Below are 15529 nucleotides of genomic sequence, written 5' to 3' on the forward strand. Positions count from 1 at the left end.
GTCCTTTCCTCCCAGCAGACAAAATTCTGTGGAAAGAGCAGTCTCTTCTGCATTTATTTAAGCTGTATGCTTGGCAAGTCCTTGAAGAAACTGCTCTGGACCAAGGAATTTGGTGAACAGCTTTAAAAGACAGAGCCACACTATCAAACACTGCAATTACTGAACAGTGAATAGAGCCTGAACAACCATGCAGCAGTTAAGTATTTGATTCAGTGGCAGAGTAGCCAGCCTCATTACTCCCCAAAGTGTTATTTGAGGCAGTTCATAAGCTGCAGCCAAATCCCAGTCTTAAGGCAGCAGCCTTGTTAGCTGATGTTAAAGTACTTGCAACAAAAAAAGAATCCCCACAACCCAAACAAAGAAAAAACAAAAGCAAAAAGCCCCCAAACAAACCAAAACTAAACAACAGCAACAATCATCCAACCAAAACAACGAACTGAAAAAGCCTCCCAAGCCTCCAAATAACCAATAACATTTGGGACAGGTTCACTATTAAATAATGCAGACTTCAGAGACCACACATCAAAGAATTGAGTGGACCATTTCACTTTTTTGTAATAGTCTCCCTGAGGCACCGGCTAACTGTATCAGTACAGTCACTTCTGTAGCTTTTGTGTTTGAAAATGCTGACTTTATACATCCTGGATGACATCCATAAGCCATCATTTTAACACCTCTCTCTTTCTGACTCATGATGCATCGTTTGCAATAAAATAAATGCAGCAAAGTCAAATTCAGTGCCAGGTTCCCCCAGCATAAGCAGTGCAGCAAATTGATGGTATGGCTGCAAAACAATCTAGACATTTACTGCCAGTAGCATGAGAACAAACCCAAGGAATCTGGACCCAGTCCAGCATAGCTTCTCTCCCATTCTTGTAAATGCAGCTTTGATCTCTGGGAAGCTCTAAAACACAAGTCAGATGAGCTACTGGCACACAAATAGCCACTATTCCAGATAAACAGACAGTGCAGGCTTCTGGGAAGCCCAGGTAAGTAAACATTGCAATAAAACAACATGAAGTGTGAAAAAGCAAGATTTCAGTCACAAAATTAAAGCAGAAGTAACTCTTCTCTATAATGCCTGTCTTCCTTATGCCAGACATTCTTGACCTGTCGTCCCATCAAATCCTATGGAGCCCTGTTCTCTGATGAGTAGTAGGCTGGGTATTTCAGGACTGAAGCCCTTTGTTTCTCCACACAAGTAATACCAGGCTGTGCTGGAGCAGCCCTGCCTGCAGTCCTGCCAGAATGCCTCAGCCCTGACTGAGGAGAGAGATGATTCAGACCATTCATTTTATAAGCCCCTTGCTCCAAACTCCTTTCTCCAAGTTGCCTAATAGCCTAATAATTCCCCACTTGCCAGAAAAAAAAGTTCTAAAAGTAGCTATTCCACTGCAAAATTATCAACCTTTTTATAGTTCTACTATTTTGAGATATCATGTGACAGCAGGATGTACAGCCCCACCAATAATTCAGAAAATAAACAGATCTGGGATTCAAAGGCTGATGAGAAACTTGCACCAATTTCTTCAAGGCAACTTGAGGTACTGTACTTGTCCTTGGGAGCATTCTCATTCTTTGAAATGGGTATTGTACAGTTATTTTTTAAAGCAAGAATTAGACCACTAATTGTTTACTTGCAAAATGCAGTTCAGTTCAATAAAGCCAGAGAGATCCAGACAGGGCAATAAGTGCTTTCAGTCCATTAACAAAAGAAGAATAAAAATGTTTTAAGCATGGTCAGATTTGCTACATTTTCAATTTACTTTGCTTCAGAAGAATGACAACAGGGACAAAGTTGGCCCAGCCTTGTTAATGGTGCTGCACAAGCCTAAGCATGCATCTTCTTGCCAGACATCTTTAAAATTCCCCACACATAGCTCTTCTTAGGACAAACTGAGCTCTGCACTACTCATGAGTTAGAACTACATTGGGCAGAATTACAGTTGGGCAAAACATTTGCAGCTCTGAAAAGAGAAAACCATTCACAGTTGCAACTATCCCATGCAATATTTTAAATACTTCAAGCTCAATAAGCCTTGTTTTTATTTCAACTCCTATTTAGAGAATTTATTAAAAGACCTTTGGTAAAGGTTTTTAAAACTATGGGAAAGGAGCACACATGAGCTTTTCAGTGCTCATAAACAGAAGTACCTAAGTGCTTTACTAGGTGGACTTCAACTGATACCATGGGATATCTTTCCAATTGTGACATCTGACTACAAAATTTAGTGTCCATCTATTTGTAGAATTAACTACAGCAGGTAATAGCCTAGCTGAGCTTTTTCCCCCACTCTCTTAGAAGCAAAGTACTTGACACAATAGAGCAAGAACGGGATCTAGAATTGCTGTCTACAAGCCTTGGGTTTCATTTTGCCAAAGCCTGTGACACAACCAATAGTGTAATTTCTTCCCACACCCCTCTGGCATTAATAATCTGCCTATGTCTGTATTTGTTTAAGGATTTAAAAAAAAAAACCCTCAAAACAAACCATACTCCATCTCCTCCCCATAAATAAGTGCTCCTACTTTGTTTACCTGGGGGTGAAGGAATGGCTTAGCAATATTAACTATTGTTCTTTCTCAAATAATCTATTTGATGTATTGGCAGAGTTGTCAACGATGCCTCACAAACACCTATGTCACAGTATGTGGGTGAAGGGTAGCACCCCCCTTGCTCAAGGGCAGATACAGGGGCAAAGGCTTCCCTTCATGTCAAAAGCACTAAGCACATAACCACAGCACTGCTCTGTACTTTGCCACAGCAGTCAGCAGCAATCCTTGCTTGGAAAGCTCTGACATGAAGATATCCTCCAAAAGGTACCCACAGACAGCAGAAATACAAACACCACTGATGAAAAAAGTTTAGCCAATAAGCTTCACCAAAATCACAAATCACACTATAATATGTTAGAATGTCTTACCCAGCTGGGACAGGGAATGGAAATACTTCAAAAATTTGTTATTTCCCAGGCTGACCAGGCAGCTCTGTATGTGCAAAATTTACCAAAAGATACTCAAACTGCACAGAAGATTATATGAACTGTTGTACATATCTACATCTCAAGTCCATGAATAGGCAATCCGATGCAGTGGCAGCAGAGCCAGCAAACCAGCCTGGCAGGCAATCTCCATTTCCATCTGCTTGGCCACCAGCACCTCAGCACGCAGAGCTCTTGGCTCCACTGGCACGTGACGGGCAGAGCTCGGAGCACCATGGCCATCGTGCCATGCAAGTGTCCATTAAAGCAGCCCCACTCTGCAAGCAGCAGGGTGTGAGCAGCTCTGACCAGATACAGGCCATGCCAGCCCGGCCCAACCAGGTCACCGAGTACAGCACCAGGAAACAGCAGAAAAGGCACAACTGCCAATTAACATAAGCCTCAACGCTCCACTTACTCAGCAGCCAGCTGCATTCAACACAAATTAGCTTCTCTTTCAGTACAAAGTCCCAATTAATCTTAAAGGCATGCAGGACACCAACAGATTCCCAGTTTTCCTCATTTTATTTTCCTCCCTTTAAAAAGCAAAGCATAAAAACATAATCCAACATTGCACTGCTTTGTAGTGCAGCACAAAATAAAGGTATTTGGAACATGGCATTAGCATTTATAATTGCACAACAGTGTCTTATATAATAGAAAAGCCAGATCTCATTGGATTTTCCCATTTAAAGATCCAAGAGTGCAATAGAGAGCAGAGGTTTAAGGACATGCACACAGTGATTTCACATCTTTTAATATCTACAGGTAGCAAAGTCTTCTCAAAAATTTACAGGCCAAATATGTTGTTAAAAAAAGTATTTGTGATATGTACCTCACAAATATATGTATGTTATGCTCCATATTAAATCAATCTGGAGGAAACAATAAATGCTGTTTTTACTTAAAGAACATTTAAGCAAATGGAAAGTCTGACAAAAAGAAAGGGAGAAAACCTTGTGCGGAGGTTTTGGAAAGGAGGTGCACTGTTGCTCTGCCAGTAAGTAATTAGAACTTCTTTGGCTGACTGTTTTTCTGCAGAGTAATATTCAATAATCCCTACACAGCATGAAATATTTGAATCAGATGGGAAAGCTCTCATATAATCACTATTGTCAGGATGTTCTGTAAAAACAAGTTCCCTCTCCCCAGAGAGGGAAACAGATACTGTTCCTGTAAATGCTACTAGACATGATATTTTTTCTGTAAGTCACAAGAATTTCCATGTGAAAAGGTCTCAGAGGGACTGTTAATCAATAACTGGTTATTTTCCAATAACCAGTCTCAGAAGGAAGCAGCTTTAAAACTGAAAAACAAGCTTTCCTCAAGTGAAGAGCAAGCCTCAGTTTTTATAAATATACTGTTATGCCATCTGGAGAAAAAAAATGTCATGAAGATAGGTAGTGATAGGACAAGGGGGAATTGATTTCAAACTGAAGGAGGGTAGGTTTAGAGTAGATGTTGGAAAGGAATTCCCCACACTGTGAGGGTGGGGAGACACTACAACAGGTTGCCCATGGAAGCTGTAGATCTCATCCCTGGAAGTGCTTAAGACCAGACTGGATGGGCCTCTGAGGAACCTGCTCTAATGGAATATGTCTCTGCCCACAGCAGGGGGGTCAGAAGTATATGAGCTTTAAAGTTCCTTCCAACCTAAACCATTCTGGGATTCTCTTGACTTGTGTCATTCTCGCTCACTCCCAGCCTCCTAGCTCAGTGTACTTCCACACTAGCTCAGTCCACCGAAGTGAGGTCAGGTTGGATATTCTGTGAAGAGAATTTGCTAAGAATGAGGATGGCAAAAGTCCTTTAAAAGTAAGGAAATGCCTCCCCCTCTCCTCAGACACACATTAAAACAGGTTTTATAACCACAGAGAAAAATTCAAAATCTTACTCTTAAGGGTACTGGCTTCTCTTTACTTCAGAACAGAACATCCCACTTATAAGCATGCAGTAACTCTATCAATCCACTATGTTTTAAGAAGTATCTTGGCTCATTTTAAGCATAAAACATGTTACCAACACCAGAAATGCAGAAGTGAACCTTTTCATGAAGTTGTTCCCTACCTTGTTTCCTTCTAAAGCTATGTTACTTTATATGATGTCACAAAAGTGAATGGAAGAGGGAGCATAACCTCTGTCCCTAACACAGACTCCCTTCCTTCTGAAAGCTCCCGGGAACTCATCAGGATTACAAACCCATATTGATGTTTCCCCTACTTAAAAAATAAAACAGAACTAAACCAACCACACCCCCCACATCTCCCCCACAAAAAAGGCAGGAACACAGAAGAGGCCAATGACATCTTAAAAGTACCCCTGCCCAAGAACTCTACTGAAAACTGGCTGTCAGACTTTGACATCAGCAAACCTTTGTGCCTTGATGTATAGGAAAAAAAAACAAACCTCAGTTTAAGCATCTGGGACTAGATTTTAGGGGTAAGAGCTTGCTACTGGCAATTATCTAGATATTTTTGAAAAGAAATCCCGGGACAAGTTTAAGAAAAGTCTGCAATCCCAGCCTGGAGTATAAAGAAAGACTAAACAGCAGCACTTTCTCAAAGAGTAAGCTAAATCCTCATGGAGATTAGTTAAGAGTTCCCTTAAAGGAAACTGCTAGTAGCAGCAAAACACACTGAACTGTTTATAGTCAGGCAATAGCAGGGCCTGTTTGCAGAGCTAAAATGAGCAGAAATCACCTCTGCGAACCTTGGGGTCAGAAGCCTTTTCAGAACTGCAACACAATTATCATGGAGATGTTGTCTTCACTTCTCAGGAAAGGAAGATCAAACCATCCTACTATCACCTTAAATATTTCAGTCCTGGAACATTGCTCATCACGCAGATGCCACAAACATGTGAAATCTGAGAGGAATTGTAAAAAAAGTCTAAACAAAACAGGAGGCATCCACAACCATTTCTGTGCTCTGTGTGAGCACCCCAGTCTGCACAGTACTGCTTTGCTCTGCATCAGTTACTGACTACAAAGATTTAAGTTGAACATACTGTAGAGAAAAGCCAGGCTGTGCTGCATGCAGCCTTCAGTGACACTGAGCATGTGAGGTATGGTTTACAGCAGCATAACTCTACCTAACTCACAGGGATGGTGAGGCTCATAGAAACTCCCTGGACACAAACTATGACAATTGTGTTTCCTAAAACTGACAATAATCTGGTAGAGAAAAATACTAGCACAGAAGCAGATCAATACATTACAGCATAATTCACAAAAAACCAAAGTGGAAGTGTAAGAACATATCAAAACAGTGATAACCCAGGCACAACAAGCACAAACTACTTGATCTGCAGCCTGGTTTTATTGCCAATACCTCTCTCAGTAGCTGGTTGTTGCTGTCCTTTTCTGGTTTACAGATGGCAACTGCCATCTGCTTTTTTCCTTACCTCTTATTTTGCAGTTCAGACTGCAAGTAAACACATCACTACCATTGTTAGGTGGCTAGTAAAGGTTGTTTGTGTTTAGAAAAACCCAACAAAACAAAACCTACTTTTTCTTCCTTTGCTGCAGAGAATGAGAGTGAGGTAAACATGTTTTCATTTTTCTAGTGAAAGGAGATGCACACCAAAAGTGAAAGTGGCATTATCTAGAATTTGTATGGACCGCATGTTCAAGATGGGATGTACATTCCTCAATGAAAGCACTGCTACAATTAAGAAGAAATGACAGGCAAGAAGGTTCATCAGATTGTTTTCCACCACACTGCCACTCCTGCACTATAAACTAGTGCAAACTCCACTGACATGACATCTCTGTCCTTAGAAACAGCTCAGATGTGTTTGGTGTGATTAGTGGTGTCTTAGCACACAAGCCAAAATTCAGTACTGTAATTTTACTAGTGCATTTAGTCAGCATGCAGGCGATGAGGCAATTGACTTTGAATAAAGGAAAAAAACCCAAAGCCAGAACTGGCTGTGTGAAAGAAGGACTTCTTATTTCAAGGGCGGGTAACTGGATAAACCTGCATTTCCAAAACAGCTTTCAGAAAAGCTTCCTGAAGCAGAATTGAGAAACAAGATAGCTTTGTACACTAAGATACAACAGTATGAATCAAGTTCTGTCAGCACTTCTATAATACGCCTTGCCTGTGCACGAGCTTAAAAAGAAGCCGAAAAAGATAGGAATTCAAGAAGGAAAAATCCCCACCCAAGCCTCCTCAGCACATTTAACAAAATGTTCTAGAGTATCATAGATTTTAGGTCAAGGATCTTTCACTGGACTTTCAACTTCTCAGACTGTCTGCCTAGGACATCAGCACTACAATCATATTCCCAGCAATCAAATCAGAACTCAGGCATCCTACAGAAAACTGAGTTTTGAAAGTGTTAGCTCCTTAATCCTTTTCCTTACTGCCTCCCAAGAGAAAGATGATAAAAATTCTTCCTAATTTTTTCTGTGTCATTGACTATCCTCAGATCTTTCAGGGAGCAACCCTTTTCTTGATTAGGAAAGAGCACATTTTTAGCAAGGCATACCATGCAATGGAAGGTGGATATGGCAGTATGCTGCAGGAAAGCTCTTGTGAAGACAGAATTCACCAGCTGGAGTATTTCCTGTAAGGGTGTGCCATGGCACCAGCTTCATTTCATAGCCCTTCAATGCTAAACAAAAAGCCAGTGGCAGAGCACAGAAGAGATCTGTGAGCAGTTGTGCCTGGTGTGACATTGTAGAAGGAGACTTGGTCCTATGTCAGCTTCAGATATAAGAAGACAACTCAGAAGAATGTTGACAGTGAGAATAAATCAATCAATCAACCTCTGTGTGAAGACTAGGCCAATTAGTAGGCATTACTGGAGGCTCACACTGCAGTGATGTGAAAGAGAAGAAATAAAGACTGATGAGCAGGTGGCCAGCAACCAAACCACAAACTCTAAGTACATTGAGTCCCTTCTGGGAACCCCAGTACCTTGACCATTTCTCCTGGCTTCTTGAGGGTTTTGGATAACTCTCAGAACAGAAGTCAGTTGGTCTAAGAATTAAGTTGATTGTAGATCTGGCCTCCAACATGCACTATTGAAGACCCCTTGCTGCAATTAGAGACCAGTTGAAAAACCACAAATGTGACTTCTACCAGGAAACTCCTGCTTTCCCTGAAGCCATCTCTACAGACACTAGTACCAAATAAGGAGTGCTTCATCTAACTGAATTTTTATTCCTGTGTGATAAGCATCAACTGTAAGACCTCTATAACTTGGAATCTCTGCTACTTGCCACATTTTACATCTCATTAGATACCTATGCTTGATTTGTTCAAACTCTTAATTCCAAACCCAGTTTCTTCTTGTTGACAACTGCACAGATAAACTACATAAAAATGTGCAGAAATACAGCTAATCCCTGAGAAAAACTGTTTCCTCCAGAGAGCTGAAGAGCAAAACTAGGCTTCAACAGATCTGAAGTAACTGGATGAAAATCTATTTGTCCGGAATAAAACAGAACAAAAACTTCAACAAACAATAAAAATCAATCTCGTACCACCATCTCATTGAAGCTACAGAAGGTATTCATCTACTTCAAAACAACTCAGAGCTCCCCAGGAGAAAAACACAGAGTAGAGTTACAGGTATGTGCCAGTACTGACAAAGCAGTTCAGTTTTTCACTGGTATAGCCTGCTCCAAACCCCTTGTCTCCTCCACTACAACAGGGACACAATTCTGCTTTCTGGAGAAACCTGCATCCACATTAAGCTGCAGTGACTTGCCTTCTGGAACTCCATTTACTCTAGCCATTATCAGCAAGTTAATCATTTAAAGGAGAAAGTGAAGCTAGCATTCAAGTGGTTCTCCTCTGAAACTGCCAGCATAAAAAGAAAATTTATACCATCTGCATGCTACCCCTAGTCATTCCTCCCTTGAACTTGACTAAGCAGTTAAGGCTACATCTACACACTACGATGAGGCTTGGGACAATTCAGTCATGGGTTTCATGGTTAGACCTATAAATCAATGTGAGTTTTATGCAGAATTTAGTAAATGTGATTCCACTCTGCTGAAAAAGAAAAATAATTTACTTCAAGCAGCAAGTTTTCAAAGTCCAAGTTTTAGAATACTCTGATTTAATTTCTGATACTTCATCTGCATTTTTGTTTATTAAACATTGGCTCTTAGTGTCTCTTACATTCATTATACAAATCTGACCTATAGACATCAGTGTCCACTCAAACCATGCTTCAACTCAATGCATCTAAAACTCATGAGTTTCAAGCAGTGCTTGGCTGCAAAAACAATGCACCGTGAGATGCACCTTCAGTGACTAAAGGCAGTTCATTAAAACAGAGCAAATTGCATTAATCATTGTGGCATTTGTTCTGGAATATTACTGTTGTGGTCTGAGGTTGGGTAGACTAGATTAAATAATACCATAGCATGTCTCAGCAAACAAACAAAAAATCCCACATCCACAAATCACTTCTGAAGAGACCTCTGATAATGCCACGAGACTCTTTTGAGATGCTGTCATTCAGAACTCCTAATTCTCCAACAACAGAAAAACAAGGCCTCCGGTTGTAAAGTACAGATTGAATTCAAAGAAGCCAGAAAAAATTTAAAAGGCACAAAAATTATTCTGTAGGTAGATAAGAAAGCAAAGAAGGCACACATGTGAGCTTGTGTAGGAAGAAAAATTATGTACTCCCACTGAATCAGCTGATCCTGGTAATACATAGAGCTCCATCACCACTCATGGCCACAAGCAACGCCCTAGGCCAGTGCTCATTAATTTCTCTGGAGTTCAACATGACAAGCAAAAGCTTTTCCCTTAAAAATAAATTCAGACTGCTACATACCTGGGTAAAAAGCCAGCTTAGAGGGAGTGAACAGATACAGCAGTTTCTGAGCAAGCTTTGCAAACAGCAGCAAGAGCACCAAAACCACAATCACAAAAACATCAGGTGATAAAGTGCAATGTATTTCTTTTGAAAACATGAGCTAAGCTATTGCCTCAATTTTTCACTGCAAAATAAAAACATGGTGTGTGTCACACAGTACAATAGGAAACGGGAATCCATTTCTTCTTGCTGTCAACTTATTCCAAAGTTGTGTTACTGTATAAAGTCCTCTAAATAGTATTATTGGCATATTTTCAGGGAAAAAAGAATGCAACAAGAACTCAGAGCATTTCAGGATTCTTGGACAGATCTATCACTCTCCAGGTTTCTCTTTTTCCCCATAAGAAATGGCCATGAACCCACATTCCCTTTACACTTATTTTCCACACAGAATCATATATCAAATTCCAGTTTTTTAAAGTCATGACTTTTACAGAGATAATAGGGAATAGGGAAAAATTCCACTGCTTGCTGTCAATCTTTCATGAGTGGTGTTTCTTTCAAGAAATTCTTTCAAGAAAGCTTTCTCAAGCTTTCTTGAGAATTATCTCAAACTGAACACCAATCTTTTTGCAACTTCAACAAGCATCCCATCCTGCAAGTACAGTAGCCAAATGTTGCATCCTATTCTCCGCAGTTCAGCAGTTCTGCTGAACACCATGTTATCATTTAGACCTTGGTTGAAATAACTGCATGTACTTAACAAAAGCTATTTTGCAAAATTCAGTCTTTCCTTAGAAGGGATTATCCTAGTTCACATGCCAAGTTCAACTGAATGCACCTTAACAAATAACTTAAACTTTCAAAACTATCAACATCATATTTTTTTTTTTACTTTTGCCATCAATGCACTCAATGTCAAGTATGCTCCCTGAACACATGAATAGACCACAGGCTGTTTCCCCCCAAAAAAGTAGTCACCAAAAGAACTGAACAAAATCCTCCAGAATCAGCCGTGGAAGCCTCTTCTCATGGGGCTGAGCTAGAAGTGTAAGATGATTCTCACCCAGCACAGATAAGCACTGTCAGTAATCCCAGCTCACACTTTGATGAACAGGCTGTGTTACAATACAAGCCAGGTCCTCAGACCTTGGACTTTCACTCTGAAAGCCAGAGGGACTGAACAAATCAGATTTGCTCTACTGGTCTGTAGACACATTCCCTGCTATCCCCCAGACTTCCAGCATAGTCTCTTTCCTTTACTGCTTATAAATTTCTTCATGTTAGGATCTCTTTGTCATGGTTACAAATGGGATGCTTCCTGCTACCTAGCACCTACAGCTATGAATGGGGACTCCCTACAAACAGAGGCAGGGGTTTCCTGAAAAAAACATCAGTTCGTTTTGTATCCCCAACAGCTACACTGTAAACAATGAATGTAGGGCTCTTAAAAGAATGTACCTCGCAGACACTTTGAGAGGCATTTCAAAAGACTTTATTGCAATCTACAACTGCTTTGTGCAGGGAAGAGGAGGGGCAGACAGTGATTTCTATGTTGACCAGTTACAGGACCTCAGGGAATGGCCTGAAGTTGTGTCAGGGGAGATTTAGGTTGGATATCAGGAAAAGGTTCTTCACCCAGATGGTGGTTGGGCACTGGAACAGGCTCCCCAGGGAAGTGGTCACAGAACCAATCCTAACCAAGTTTGAGAAATGTTTGGACAATACTCTTGGGCACATGGTGTGATTCTCAGGGATGGTCCTGTGATGGGCCAGGAGCTGGACTCAATGATCCTTGTGGATCCCTTCCAACTCAACCTCTTCTGTGATTCTGTAAATAAATGTCCAGAAGAATCAAAGATACTTTTGGACCCCTCTTCTCCTGGCCTTAGCTAGCAGAAAGAAAGGAAGTGCACAGACACATCAGCAGAACTCAGTGGAAGGTGCGGGACACCAGACCACACTGTCTGGGTTCTCAACCCTGCCCCTTTACACAACCAGCATCGAAATGAGAATTGGTTCCTGTCCTTCCTTCCATCCACTCCTTTCACTCACTTTGCCTCAAATGCAGATGGGCAAATAGGGCTATATATTGTCAGAAAAACCTCCAGTACTTGATTTTGGTAAGCCAGTTCATCAGCCTTCAACAATTGGCTCACCATTTTTTGCCCCAAACAAACTGGAGGTCAGCCTCCTGACCAGCATCAAGAGGCCCCATTGAGAGCCACCATCCCAGGCAGTTTTGTTGGTTTAAAGTGTGGTGAAAGCCAGAGACTCCACTGTCATGCTGGATCCTGCCTGAGGCACAGACTCTGCAGCGTGGGATAAAATTACACTTCCACACCCCATGCAATACCTGTTTTGTAAGTATACAGTTTCAGTGTCTAGGACTATCAGTTTAATGCACCTAAGATGCCAAGTTCCCTTTTCTTTCAGGTATCTTAAGTTTGCTTTGGGTATAGACACACAGTAACAGACAACAACTGAACTACAAGTTAGACAATCTGAGTCTAAAAAGAAATATGTTTCCCTATCACATGCAGAACATGGCAACTAAGCACCCTAACAGTCATGATATAAGAAATCTCCTCCATGTCTCTGGAAGAACAAATCTTTCATCTGAAATGAGCAGTATGCACAAACATTACCAGCCACAGAACAGTTGCAAAATCTGCTGGTGATCACTGACATCACTGTCATTCACCAAGGGACTGAAAAAAGCCCTTCTCTTGTTTTCAAGATGACAAAGAATCAGTGCTACTGTTCAGAAAGCTAAGGCAGGTATGTCCAGCTTTGTATTAGCAATACTCACTCAGTAGATTAGAGGTACCCTCCCTTGATGAGTTTTAAATAAGCAGGATGGTGAAGGATTCCATTGCTAAATTGAGACTTTTCACTAATTTGTCACAAATGTCATAATTATTTCAGTTATTAAGTATTCAAATTCATAACCCAGAAACATAAGCATTGCTCTTCCAGCCTTGTCAAGTGATAGTTTTAGAAACACATTATCAACAGTTGAGAAGGTCCTCCTCCTAAGAGGAAGGAGAGGAAGCATCACTTTAAAATTTCATAAAATTGAGTAAGGTTTTAAGACTACATCCAAGGAGCACAAAATTAACAGAGCAGAGGAGGGAAATCTTCTAAGGCACATTGAATTGCTTGTGCCTGAATTCAAGGAATGGCTGAAGCTGAAGTTCACACACACAAGATGGATACCTGTAATTAAACACTAATCTACTCAAAGTGATGTATTTGTGATTTATGTACAGAACCACATACATACATTCTCTTCAGTCACAGAAACAATATCTGTTTAACTACACACACTTTAAGGAAACATTAAGGCTGTTAAGTGTGTGGTTCTCTTCTTGTTTTGCCTGTTTTCTTTGTGAATATAGACGCAGAACTGTGGGAAAGCTGGTAACTAAACCAAAAACCAATTCAAGTGCAGAATGAGCTTCTGTAAACCCATAGAAATTGTATTTGAAGAGTGCACTATGTAGCAAAATTCCTGAATATTATAACAGGAAAGGAGAATAAATACTGTTAATAAAGGTAAAAAAGGATAATCAAAGTAATTTTTATTTGCACTCTTCTACTACACAACAGCATCTCAAGACACCCCTGAAACAGTGGGTGACATACAGATATATAACAAATATGCAGGCCTTGTTCCAAAACCAAGAAGAGGAAAGGAAGTTGAAATATTTGTTGAAAAAGCAGTAAATACAGTTCACATCAAAGCAAAGGAAAGATCAGGAGCACTTGGCTATAAAGGTCACTGCATGCTTTTCATATCTCCAACATTGTCATTATTTGTTTTCACTGGAGAAACAAACTCATTTTGCCCACCAGACTCCTCCAATTACAATGCAGACAGCCAGACAAGCAGAGGAATGGCCAGTACTAAAATCAATTTAGAGAAAACCTCACAAAGGCCAGCCACTTTAAGATCCACATAAATATTTGTTTCCAAGATGATAAAACAACTCTCATAAAAAGTCTAATCAAGGCTTAGTAGTCTAAAAAGATCTGAACAATGAAAATATTGATTATTTTAAATCTTGTGATGATATTGAAATACTCTTAATGGAGGAAGGAACTTCTTTGGAGTATCAGATCCATTAAAGGCCTCTTGGGTTTTAAACTGCTGTACAAAGACAGGTCCAGCATGATAACAGAAATTGCAGATTAAGACAACATTTAGCCCATTTCCCACAAAGACAACCCTGACTTAGGATGTGCTAGAGAGAAAAAAAAAATCTCAGTAGCTGCAGGTGCTTGCTGAGCAAAAACAACAGGTAAAGAACTAAGAAAGGCAAACTCTGTAAAGAAGCAAGAGAAAATAGACACTAAAGATTCACAAAAGCCCCATGTGGCTCCATCACCCAGTCAGAGCTGCACTGGAGTGAACTTTCTTGGTACCAGGTGAGAAGTACAGCATCCTGAGTACATGCATTCTCCATTACCAGGCATTCCAGGCTAACCCACCTAATGACTGATAACATTCAAATGTACAGACATCGGTATTTACCAACAGGTATCACTGTGCAAATGGTGTACTGTTCTAGAGACACTATGAGCTACTTTAAATATTTAGTAAAATGAAAAGCAAATGAATATTGTTCCAGAATATTTTGTACCATTTCCTATATTATTTCTCACCAGGAGTAGTCAAGGTAAGCTGACAAATTTTATCTTCTTAAAACTGCATGAACTTGTTTGCTTGCTGTCTGTGCTACTGTTCACATGCATCTGCTTACATTTCACAGCAACAAGAGAAAATAAAGGAATAATAAAAAATCAAATCTCAGTTAAAACAAGAGAGACAAAGGATAAGCACATATGTGTAGCTCTTGCAAGTAGAAAAGAGTAGCTAAGTCAACAAATTGTTGGGAAACTAGCAGTGCCATTGAATAAAACCAGGCAAATTATTGATTTTTAGCTTTATGGACTGTTGACTCTGGAAGCCATCCAGTGGGTGATAAAGGAAAGTAATATGCTTCTTAAAACATTAAGAACTCAATAACCTCATGCTAGAGTTTGGATCTCCATTTTATATGGGCAGTTTCAAATACACAGAAGAGCAGTTAACTTACAGCATACACAAGACCCTAACACAACAGGCATATTAACAATGACTGGCAATATATATTTTATCATGAAACTCTAACCAGTTAAGTTTTTTACTATTCTGAGAAAAAAAGAGTTCAAGCTGCAAACTCAAAAAACCCAACAAATAAGACCTGAGTTCTGAATTTGTTTGTAAAAGCTTTTACAAGAAAAAGAAAATAATCAGTTAGCTGTAAATTATTCAGTTCTAATAAATACACATGCTATAAATTTGCTATTTAAATGCTTTCTAGGCTCTCCTGTTACATGGTAGAATGGTAATAACTGAAATTTAAAGCAGTGTCTTGAGGCTACAAACTAACATTTGTTTTGTAAACAAAAACTGGTACAATCCACCCCTTCCCTCCGCCCCCCCAAAAGGAGTGCTCATACACATAGAACCACTCGAAGGAAAAAAAACAATAGTCACAATTGTAAGTAGCAGAATCCCTGCCAGACTGAGTTTAAATACTAGGATCCATGTAGGAAATAGGAATTAAATAATACAAGGGAGACAGTGACTACACAGGCTTAACAGACCTACTATCCTACTATAAATCAATGGCCATCAGTATCCCTCTGCCATCACTGCTTACCTACCCTAAGCACCATAAATATGTTTCTTTAACAATTTTTCGGGTTTGTGTTTT

General features: G+C 40.0%; 1 protein-coding gene across 6 annotated transcripts in view; it reads right to left on the minus strand.

Annotated features, from left to right (window-relative positions):
• Window positions 1-15529, minus strand: part of MAP7 (microtubule associated protein 7) — a 110249-nt gene that overhangs the window by 82773 nt on the left and 11947 nt on the right. The window lies entirely within an intron of this gene.

The sequence above is a fragment of the Molothrus ater genome, chromosome 3, assembly GCF_012460135.2.
Source record: "Molothrus ater isolate BHLD 08-10-18 breed brown headed cowbird chromosome 3, BPBGC_Mater_1.1, whole genome shotgun sequence".
NCBI classification, from domain to species: domain Eukaryota; kingdom Metazoa; phylum Chordata; class Aves; order Passeriformes; family Icteridae; genus Molothrus; species Molothrus ater.